This window comes from Pinus tabuliformis, chromosome 8, assembly GCF_031772625.1.
Source record: "Pinus tabuliformis cultivar Carrire ecotype Pingquan chromosome 8, CPIR1, whole genome shotgun sequence".
Lineage (NCBI taxonomy): Eukaryota > Viridiplantae > Streptophyta > Pinopsida > Pinales > Pinaceae > Pinus > Pinus tabuliformis.
The window spans coordinates 305,960,711-305,971,163 of NC_142294.1; positions in this window are offsets into that span (position 1 = coordinate 305,960,711).

Sequence of the window (10,453 nt, forward strand, 5' to 3'; positions counted from 1 at the left end):
CCTTCACGAATTCCGATTGGGATAAGCATCCCAATAGAGTATTGACTGCTTTCGCATTTGTTTCATATTTCTTCTTCTCGGCCGAATCTGTAGGAGTAGCTGAAGGAAAAGTGTAGCCTGTCTCTATGATATCCCAAACTTCTGTACCAAGAGATTGAAGATAGGCAGTAACTCTTATCTTCCAATAATTGAAGTTCGTCCCATCAAAAATTGGTGGCCTGATTGATGCTTCTCTCTCGTAGTTGCTCATGATGAATGATCTACCTTCAAGCGATCAAGCTTCTCTGAAGGACCTGCTCTGATACCAATTGTTGAAAATAATACTGAGAGGGGGGGGTGAATCAGTATTATCAAGTTCTTTTAACAAATCTTCCTTATTTACACTTTGAATTATTTTTGCATATCAGTACCATAAAATAATGAGCATGAACAAGAAAAACAGATAGTCACACCAAAGAACACCAGATATAAGGTGGAAACCCAATGTGGGTGAAAACCACCTGCTGCAATATGTCTCTATCTTCTTTCAAATTAGAAACTCCTGTTACAATGATTTTGTACTGGTGCAGTCCTTTACCAGTACGCAGGCTGCAACCTGTAGAGAGTTACAACTCTCTCTCGTTTTCTAGTCTCTCCTGGAAGGGAGCTACAACCCCCTACTTCTTTTCTTTCAAGGACCACTTTTCATAAATTTTCAAACTGGATCCAACAACAACATTGAAGCTCATAATCAAACAACCTTCTGAATCACCCAATCACCAGATCCATACATATACAATGATATTATGAGAGTTATCAACCAGATCTAGTACATAAAGATAAGTCATTAATCATGTTGTTATCTGAACTCAATACCAGTAACCAAACATCAGTTATGCACCCAAAACCCTGCAGAATAGTCAAAGGCAGTTAAAACAAATTTTAAGCAGGGATCGCAACTTCACTGGTATAGATCTGCGGATATCTGTACTACCTCCGCACCTGCGCCTTCTGTGGCGCCGCGACCACCGCACCTGCGCCTTCTGTGGCGCCTCCGCACTGCGCCTTCTGTGGCGCCTCTGCACTGCGCCTTCTATGGCACCTCTGTGGCGTCTCCGCACTGCGCCTTCTGTGGCGCCTCCGCACTGCGCCTTTTGTGGCGCCTCTGTGGCGTCTCCGCACTGCGCCTTCTGTGGCGCCTCCGCACTGCGCCTTCTGTGGCGCCTCCGCACTGCGCCTTCTGTGGCGCCTCTGTGGCGTCTCCGCACTACGCCTTCTGTGGCGCCTCCGCACTGCGCCTTCTGTGGCGTCTCCGCACTGCGCCTTCTGTGGCACCTCCGCACTATGCCTTCTGTGGTGCCTCCGCACTGCGCCTTCTGTGGCGCCTCTGTGGCGTCTCCGCACCGTGCCTTCTGTGGCGCCTCCGCACTGCACCTTCTGTGGTGCCTCTGTGGCGTCTCCGCACTACGCCTTCTGTGGCGTCTCCGCACTGCGCCTTCTGTGGCGCCTCCGCACTGCGCCTTCTGTGGCGCCTCCGCACTTCCGCAGCTGCAGCGCTCGAGAGATCACCCTTCACAGATTCGCTTTCAATTTCCCTTTCATAGATCAAACTTTTAAAACAATAACCCAATATTTCAGATCTTAAGATATTCGATTTGCAAGAATGAATTAGCCAAGTGATCTCCTTTGCTTTATATAGGCAAGCTTCTTCCTAAAATCATGGATCAATACCATAGATAACCAATACAAGGGGCCCAAAAACATGGGGCTCAATAATACCAAGGACTAACCACCATGGACCAAAGGTAAGTTCTCCAACATATACACACTTTTGATGAGGTACCATGGTCCAAAACCATAGGTTCAAATACCGAGGACTAACTACCATGGACCAAAGGTAAGTTCTCCAACATGAAAGTGCGTGAACTTTTTCTCTACATGAAATAAACTTTTCTCTGCATAAAAGTGCGTGAACTTTTCTCTACATGAAATAAACTTTTCTCTGCATATAAGTGCATGAACTTTTCTCTACATAGAATAAGCTTTTCTCTGCATATAAGTGCGTGAACTTTTCTGCACTATAATTTATCATCTGAGATGAGTGGCTTGCCATCAAGTACAACATATGTATCATAAAGCCATACCAGAATCATAATGCCAACACAAGGTACTGCAGTACAATTCACGTGGTGTGAATAAAGGACTTGGTGTCGAACACCACGCAAAATATTTTGGTCAAAGGTCATTGATGTATACCTGTCACTGGAAGTGAGAAACTTGCCATTGAGGCATGCAAGCTTCAAAGTACTGAAGGGGGTGTTCCTAGATCAACTTCTTGGATAGTGAGCTGATGTCGACAAGAAGCGATCCGTCAAAGGAGGGCCTTGATGTATCCCACATCAATGACACGGAACGGAGCAAATGATTTTGATGGAGGTGAAAACGATCTGATGATATATGGTTCAGGGTGGCGGTCATGAAAGAATGAAGTATAATGTATGGTAGTGGATGGGACACAGGTGACTTCTCTGGATGACTTCTCTTGAACATATCGGCGACACTTATATGATGGATTGGTAGCATTTACCCCAAAGGTGGATGGTATGGCGAGACCATGGTGATGTGACTGGTGAATGAAACAACCCAACCCGACTCAGGCACGGAGTGGAAGTGTCATGTTCAAGAGCGACTTGCTACCAATAAAGGTTCTTTGAGTTTCTTCCCAATTTTTCCCCAGTCATTGCTGACCAGTACCTTTTTATTTTGTCAATCTTGAGGAGGATAACATATGCTTGTTCTATAATTTTCCCTTCGGGCAAACCCATCGCTATGTTTTAACGAGCCTAGCGATAGTGAAACTCGTTCTCGTTTAAAGACAAGTTTGTCGCTATTAATGTTTTTAACGAGTCTAACGACAAAGATAACTCGGTCCTTTTCATTTTTAGAGAGTCTGAAAAGGTACGTAAAGTTAACTCCGGAATTCCTTTTTCGTCATCTAATCCCTTAAGTCCGAAAAAGTATAAAACAATACAGAAGGGATGAATTTTCGATAGTTTTAATGAGCCGAACAAAACAAGCGCTCGATCTTTTTGTGCAATAATCCCTCAGGTCCAAAAGATTAAAATCTAGAGGAGGGATAGCTCTTCCTGTCGCTTTAACGAGCTGGAAGGCCAAAACTCGGCAATCTTTTCATATTTTACGAGTCAGATGAAAAGAGCTTAAAGAAGACTCGTCTTTTGAGGAACGAGTGATAAAATGGGTAGCAGCTGATTCCAGGTAAGGGTTGGAATTTTCCAAGCACGGCAGTGTCACAAGGATGGCTAGTGAAATCACTCTTTGCAGCTGTTCCTCAAAATGGGTAAACAATCAAATGGAGGTGAATGATCGGCCAATGGAAAAGTGGAGGTGACGGTGCAAACACGACCAAGGCTTTAATGGCTGATAATGTTACATTCACGGTGGTTATTTACCGGAGGATAGTTCATTTTTTAACGAGCTTAAACGCAGGTTGAAACACTTGCTCGATCTTATGTTTATTTTTTAACGAGCATGAACTATGTGCTAAAATTGCTCGTTCAATCCAGTCATATGATAAGAATGTCTCATGTAAGATGCCATTTTTTATGGAGCTTGCGCCTTACAAAGCTATGCCCCGCATCCTTTCTTTATGCAAGTTAGGAAACGACTAATCCAAAAAACAGATAAATAACCGCTCTTTGCTTGCACTCCAAAAGGTTTGCATGCCCCCAGGTATAAAGTATGATTTCAAGGTTACCCCTCAATTTGCAGATAAAACATTTGTTCTACCAGGAAAGGCCTACCTCTTTCAGGTTACCAAAGATTGTCTCATTTGCGCAGCAAACAAAACACTTCTTCGGCGATGTCTACCGAGATAGACAAAGGTGAGTGACAACGAGTGCCAAACACATAACTTTGACAAAAGAATCTTATTCTAGAACAACCCCTCTTCCAATCACGGACGGGGTACGGACTAGTCATATTCTCCCGTGGAAACCTACCCTATACCCGAAGTTTTCCTGCCGAAGCAGACCAGGACGCATGCCCCCTGGGTTCCAGTCATATCCTTCCGAATCACTCGCGCTCATCGGGAGGATGGACCGTGGGTTGAGACATTTCTTGCGTGAAGAGACCATTTAGGGATGGTATATGACTATTTGCGATGCGTGATCCGGGAAATGAAAGCTGGTCCACGAGCTTGACCACTCTTCCTTCGTGCGGAAAACATATTAATCTAAAGAGTGAGGAGACGATGGCTCCCATGCAATAAATATAGTCTCATCCAAGGAGTAGGTTATAATCCAAGGGTCCTTGAACGACCATCACGTTCATTTGAACGGTCTTCCCTTTCAATGTTATGGGCACATTGGGGAGGATCCCTAAAGGTCGACTGGTTCCTTTATCAAAGCCTGTCAGATTTCTCATCTCAGGCAAAAGCGATGGCGAACCAAGCGCTTTCCAAGCAGTAGAGGAAAGGATACTCACAGAAGCCCCCTCATCTATGATGGTACCAGCCATGACCATTCTATATATTTGGACGATAATTCTGAATGGTATGCTTGCTGGTAAACGGGGTCTGCCTAGTTGATTCCAGTCGAAGGAGACAACTAGGTTGCTTGGAGGTGGGACCGAGTAGACGGTCGGGTACGGCTCTGACGAACTTCCTTCCTGCGATAAAGGAATGGGTAGGTTGCCCCCGTGTTCATCGGAGTCTGTGTTGATGAAGAGAATTTGGACGGTGTCATCCTTATTCTCCTCAGTGACTGTATCGTTTGAAGATAAAACCTCTGAAGGCAAGACCGGGTCAACTGCCGCCTCGACCTTTTGACTTTCGTCTGGTATGGATTCAGTTGGTTTATCGTCAATGATAGACGCTTCAGCCGACCACTTGAGCGGGCCAGCTGGATTTTCAACTAACGAAGGACTCGGCAAGAGTTTTTTATATCCAGGAGGAAGTCGTAATGGTGAAATCGGACGATCATCCAAAACTCTTTTAGCTTCATCTAAGAAGGGACAACGGTGGATGGCGTGATTGCCTTCACACAGTTTACAAGGAGATCTAGCTCTCCCTTTTTGTCCTGGGACTTCACTTTCGCTAGTTGACGGTGTGCTTTCAACATGGCTATCAGAGGTTGATGCCACCGGATTGTGCAAACGGGGAGACCAGTCCCTTAGTATCCGAGGGATGCAGGGACAATCCCTGTGAAAGTGGTCTCCCTTGCAAATGACACATGGCGATTTAGGCTTGGTCAGTGCAGTGTGTGGATTTTCGTTAGACGACACTCGTTTGCCCCCAGTCGCTTTTGGCTCCTTCTTCTTCTTCTCTTTCTTCTTCTTTTCCTTCTTCTCCTTAGGAACTTGACTTTTGGCTTTGCCAGCCCCATCAAGCGAAGAGGAAGGAGGAGAGGAAGAATTAGAGGAAGTGGAAGGTTGGTGGGTAACTCTGGACTGGTCTAACTGCTGATTCGACTGTTCAGGAATAGTGGTGTTCTGAACGACATTGGTTGAGAAGAGCCAGACCAGCAAGCCAATTTTCAGTCCTGGAAGTGACAATGTGGCCATATGGGGCGCACCAACATCTCCCCAAGAGGAGAAGGGACTAGGATTTCCACCAAGGGGAATTCCTTGGTTGGTAGGCTCCATTTTCTCAACCTAAAGATCAACACGGGAAAAAGGGTATGAATATTCCGTTTAAAATAAATTTTAACGACGCTTGGACACAACTTGCTTTTTCAATTTTAAAGAGTCGAGAAAAAGCAAAAGATGACTCTAGTCTCCTTCGATTTTTAATGAGACTGAAGTGACAAGTGATCAGATGGACCTTTTCCGTTAAGGATTCTGAAAAGGAACGAAAGGGACTGCTCGGGAGTTCTAGGTTGAGGGTGTGCCAAACCAATCGCAAAACCGCAGATTACTTTTTAGGGTACGGGCGGTCAATCTTCCCGAATGCTATGTTCAGTGCATTGCGATCAGTAGGGCGGCCGACACGGCTTCCTATGGATAAAGGTTTTCTACCTATAGGGGTCTCCCAATATATACTCGACGGTACGTGGGAGCACAATCCGTACTGGCACTTATCGTCTCTCAAGAGGAATCACCCAACCATCAGTGGGCCGACGGTCACCAGGTTTTACGACGCCGGAACACGTCTCTAGCCTAGACCTCTATGTTGTGCGTTAAGTTACAAAGCGTTGTTAAGTTCATTCAATTTATTTTAGGTTGATCGTTCTTAGAAGTTTGCCTTTTTGGATCACCACGAGATGTAGATACAATTCCTAAATGCAGTCTAAAGATGATAAGCAAGCTTTTATCTTTTTTCAACAATGAAAATCCTAGCTACAAGGGGAAAAGAAAGACACAATCTTTTCTCAAAGAGCAAAGAGCACACTGTAAATGCACTTTTCCTAAATCAAACCATACAAACTATCAATATGCAAATGCACAAATGCATGTATTTGTTTTCACTTTCTTAATATTGATGCCTAAAAAGAAAGTTGATGTACAAATTTGAATTTGCTTTCAAGTGAAAAACATAAACAAGCTTCTTTTTCGAAATCAAAAAGGTAGAGAAGATTACGACACTTTTTGATTTTGAAGTAAACACTCGTTTCGACACTAGAAAGAGACAAATTCAAACCAAAGCAAAAGTAAAAAGTATAATCAACTGTCAACAGCAAAGGAACTTTTTCCTAAGATCAAAATCGACACTTACGACAGATCTAAATCTAAGGACGACAGTATGACTATTTCACTTTTCAATGGAAAACTGTAAATGATGTAACAAATACACAAAGAACACCTACAGTCTTTTTGTACAAAGGAGGTGGAATTAAGGCAGATAAAAGGGGTTTTCAGATAGGTACACACACTGATAACAGGCTGCAAAAAATCAGAGATAAAACTGAACAAAATGAAGCAAAGAACCACAGCTGCACAGGGCAAAGGCTGATCAGCGCACCTGTTGCACAGAGAAACTGAATTGCAGCGCAGGTAGCCCTCTCAGGACCTGCGTTGAAATGCAGAACCTCTTCACAGAGCCTGCGCTGAAGCAGAAACGAGAATTTTCTCTGGGTTCTGGGTCACGGTTTGCAGTTTAATCTATGGTTTTTGGCCGGATAAAAGCTATCAGTAAGGTACAATTAGAGGGATGATTTAAAGGAGGACTAAGAGCTATCAAAAAGGGCAATTAGAGCATTTGTGGATCAGATATTCAAATCATAAACAAATCCAGTGAGTGGATTTGAAGTAGCAGCTACTTTGCATTTGATAATGGCAAATGCAGTTCGATTGCTACTTCTGTGTTTATGAAGCAAACAACAAAAGAAACACAAATAAACTAACTAGACACGATCCCCAGCGGAGTCGCCATTTTGTTGTTGGGAAAAGTATCTATTCAGAATGCCCCTATCCCACTCTAAGGTGTGACAGTGCCTTAGCAACAAACAAGGAAAACTACTTGAGTATTCTTCTTTATGAGATGTAAATGAAGAGGAAGGATAAACTAACATGTGTCTTGCGCTAGTTTGTTGATCCAATCACTCCTCTCTTCAATAGCTCCCAGCTCCCTGCTCCCTTACCGGCCCAGCTTCACCAAATTCCTGCAAGATCACAGAAGAGAGAAACTACACGAAGATATAGATTTACATTCATAAAAAGCTTAGGATCAGATTAAGCTAAACATGAAAATATAACAAAACATCACTGATATACAAGCATGTAGAAGAAACTCAAATAGTTTTATTGATATGATAAGAAAGTCCAAGAGTAGATACAACCAAGTGAGTCCCGATCCAGCATCTACCTCCCAACAAAGGAATCCCTTCCTCACCTCCAACAAAGCATAAATCACCCAATGCACTAATCTCAATCTCAAACCAACAGCAATTCTCTGCAAAGTACAAAATTCCAGCCTCCGGATCTCTGGGATGAGGGATCCATATATAGATGTAAGCAGAGAGGATGAGTCAACTTATGTTTTGACTTGTGGCTTCTCTCTGTCAGTTCTTGCTTCCACTTGGAGACTGAGAGCCTCTTACTCATCACTAGTCGAATTCAGTGAGGCAAGTGTCATTGGAGAAGATTCTGGAAGCTTCCAATGTCTCTCCACCTCGTTGAATGACTCTGCCACTTGTCATTTCCTGCTCAATGCACCTGGGTAGTGCATTCAAGTGCGTTGCAATGCACCTAGATAGTGTATTTGGGTGCTTTGCAACGCAAGCAGCTAGTGGAGCATCTGAATTGATCCTGATTTGACTAGTTCTGAGTAGTTTGTGGTGGAGAACTTCTGGGAGAAGCTGTCATTGGTTGACCTTGTTCCTTTAGGGGCAGGAAAAACACTTTTAGGGACTTTGGATCCCTTGGATTATGGACATTTCATGCTTAGAGTTGTAAGGCACAAAAATGTCTATAACACACAAGGCATTCGTTGTGCTCACAATGAAAAATTCAGCATCAATGAACCATAATGTATATTTGGATCTCGCTCTCCTAGTAGCATCAAATTCCAATTAAAAATTTTATTTTAATGTAGTGAGCCTTATGGTCCAATGGCAACATCGTCCAAAAACCCTGGGCATACAATAAGTGCACATAAGAATAGCTTTGACACTTTTTTAAAAACTAATTTATTTTAACTACACAAATGGAGAGAGGGAACTGAAACATCCCTTACAAATGAATGAATTAAAAACTTTCATAAACCATAATTTCCTCATGGACATACAAGCACAAGGTCATTAGAGAATTTTGACTTCCACAATCGATAAGAAATTGACCAAATCCTTGAAAAGCACAGGGGTACTGAAAATTTGGATATGCATGAAGAACATTTTGGGTGGTGTTGTAGTAGCTACAACAAATAAATACCATTACTTCATAAGGGGGTAGAAATGATCTCAATAGATAATGGTGGCCACCCACCTATTCGAGTGGCTCACAACACAAATTTTAAATTTTTGATAGTTTTATATTTTTGGCAATTTTTAGGTCCTAAACTTCTAGAGCCAATTGAGTCCCTAAATGGATTTTTTGGGGAAATGGGATGATTATTATTGTCGGAAGTCATAAAATTTACTTCTCATATAGATCTTTCCAATGGTTTATCATGTGCGCCAAACTGATATTGCATGCCAAAGTTACAACCCCAGGAAGTTGACAGTCCAAATTACCCTATCAAGGCCCAAAAGCCTTTGGTGCTTCGTATCCTAGGGTTAGGATTTGAATGTTTAGGGTTTATCATCACCTATTTATCATAAAAAGGCCTATGAGCCTCATTGTAACACAATTTAGTGAAGGCACGTAGTTGTTGCATCTCTTCTCAAAGATAAGCTACCAACATTTGAGCTAGTTTGTTTATATTTTGCATGTATATAGTTTCATCATTTTCCATTTATTAGAAGTCAAGTTTCATTGTATCTCTATGTTTTGGTTATAAATATGTGTACCATTTCGTTCCCTTCATAAAACCATATTACTAGTTCACTATGGTTCTTTATGGTTAAATATAGTTGACCATGGTTAACTAAGGTTAACTATGGTTGACCATGGTGGACCATTGCTGACAATGGTTTATTATCTAAATTACCTATAGTAGACCATGTTAACATGGTCAACCATTATTGACCAAAATTGACCTTGTTTGACAGTGGTTTATTATTGTTGACTACTTTTACCAATTACAATTGTTAATGGTTAATTACGATTTATTATAAATTAAGTATGGTCATTTTTAGTTGATTGTTATTGACTATGAATTATTGTGGTTGATATTGTTTAAATTATAGTAAAATATGTTTAGCTAACTTCAGTATTATGTCGTATCACAACATTCAGAGGTTGACTTGAATTTTATGTTATATTATATTACATTAAGAGGTTTAATTAAATATTGTGTCACAAATTAGTAGTAAGAGGTCAATATTATGATTATACCACATTGTGACATTCATTTGGGTCAACTTATGACAAATTGCTACATCCCCCAATGGTTATGTTGTATTGTGATGTTATTGATCTATTATGCCATACTGCCATGCTTTTTAAGACTTCTGTTAGATTGTGACATTCTTCAATGGTTATTGCACATGTGAAATTCTTCAATGGTTATTGCACATGTGACATTCATCAAAGGTTATATCACATGTGACATTAATCAAAGGTTATGTCTCATTGTGACATTTCTAAATAGTTGTTTTGGATTACCACATTTCTCGATGGTTATGTTACATTTAACATTCATATTGGTTTTCTTATGTCAAACTTCTATGTTTCTTAGTGGTTATGTTGCATTGTAACATTCATTGAGAGTTATGTCGCATTATGACATTCTTGAAGAACTATGTTGGATTTTGATGTTCCCTGATGTTATGTTCATTTCAATTTTAATTTTCATTGTATAATGTTGAATTGCCACACTTTCAATGATTATGTTGCAATTCGACATTCATAATGGTTTATG